At 24.3% G+C, this 1,898-nt stretch overlaps 1 non-coding gene across 1 annotated transcript; it reads left to right on the top strand.

Moving 5' to 3' along the window:
• Nucleotides 1-1,351: 1,351 nt before the first annotated feature.
• Nucleotides 1,352-1,423, top strand: TRNAH-GUG (transfer RNA histidin (anticodon GUG)). The gene has a single exon. It is a non-coding gene; the product is annotated as a tRNA-His (tRNA).
• Nucleotides 1,424-1,898: the final 475 nt, after the last annotated feature.

Consider the following 1,898-nt stretch of genomic DNA (forward strand, 5'->3'; position numbering starts at 1 on the left):
TAAAAATAAAAACTTTTTAATTGCATAATTATAATTTAAAAGTTAGAATTGTAATTCTAAGAAAAAGAAAACAAAGTGAGAGCAAGAGGATTACATTTTATATGATGTTGATATCAATTAATGTAATTCGGGTATAATTTGATCATTTATTTTCTCTCTCTCAATATTATATTTACATGAAATATTAGGATTGATCTAATAGTGAAATTAAGATAATAGATATAAAATTTTGAGTTTGAATTTTATTATCATTATTATAATTATAATATATATATATATATATATTATATATGTAATTGAAATTAAATCTAAAATGTGAATTTGTACTCTTTTTCCACATTAACAGAAATAATAAAGAATGATTTATCCATCAATCGATAACGTTGGATGTGGATCTCATATATACATTCAAATATGTCTTATATCTACTAAATAAAACCTCATATATACATTCAAATATGCCTTATATCTACTTAAGTTTTATTTTGGTATACCATTAATATTAAGTTTTTACACGATTCACCAATTAAAAATTACTTTAAATATAATCTTTAAAGTAATCATTACAAAATTCAATATTTTTATATACAATAATTCATGATTAGATTATAATATATATTAAATTAAATTATTTTTTTAATCACATTACAATAAATATTACATATAGTGACATATAAAAAGTATCACTATAAATATAATATATGTAAGTATATATCTATTTGGCATATAACTACAGACAATTTTAGTGTTGATTTTGAATGAGATTTAACAACATATTTTGTGTGTCACTATAGCTTATACCCACACTTTTTAACAATATACCAATATATATTATATTTATTGTGTAGGTTAAAATAATTTTTAATAACACATATTGTGTCATTATATGACAATTTTCTTGTAGTGTCATTCTGTGTTTTAAACTAAAATAAAAAGTCTAATAAGAAATTGAGAATTACTAAAAAGAAATAAAAAAATAAAATTTTCAAGCTCAAGCATGTTCTGAATCTTATAACCACTAAAGTTAACCTAGGAATTAAAGTAGTTAGAAATATGAAGATCAAATTCAATCCTCGTTACGACCGTCTTTATAATTTTTCCTATCTTTATTAAAAAAAATATTCGAAATCTTCTTGAGGTACAATCCCATTATACTAATAAAATAATAAATAACTAATTATTTATTTGAGTAACAAAAACAATTATTTTGTTTAACCAATCTGCAATTTGGCGTGTGGGTGGCGGCTGATTTGAATGTCTTTACTGAAAATTGAAAAGTGGCCTTAATAAATTGAGATTTTTATTTGTAACGCTTATATAACTAATTAATTGTAACAAACTTAGGCATCATGTGGCTGTAGTTTAGTGGTAAGAATTCCACGTTGTGGCCGTGGAGACCTGGGCTCGAATCCCAGCAGCCACACATGTATTTTAGTTTTTTTTTAATATTTTTTTATTTTGAATTTTTGATTTCTCAAAATGAAAATTTTATCATGCCCTCTCGTTTGTCATCTTTCAAACTTGTGACTCTTATTTATCTATTTAATATTTTATATATAAAACTATCTCTTATTTTATTAAAGTGTTTTTGAAGGTCCTTGTTTCACAATTTTAGGGTGAATTAATTATTGTACTAGGATTGATTTTTTTGTTGTTGAGTTATTTGCAATCTCAAGACAGCTCAATGATCATATTAGTGTCGATTATTTATAGTTGTTCGCAACCTCAACACGACTCAATGATCATACTAGGGTCGATTATTTTCGAGTTATTCGTAACTTCAGCACGACTCAATGGTCGTATTAGGATAGACCATTTTTAAGTCGTTCACAACTTTAGCATGATTCAATTCGTACTAGGATCGATTATTCTCATTAATTGTAAACTGAAAAATAACC

Source organism: Cajanus cajan, chromosome 2, assembly GCF_000230855.2.
Source record: "Cajanus cajan strain Asha chromosome 2, NIPB_CcT2T_4, whole genome shotgun sequence".
NCBI lineage: Eukaryota > Viridiplantae > Streptophyta > Magnoliopsida > Fabales > Fabaceae > Cajanus > Cajanus cajan.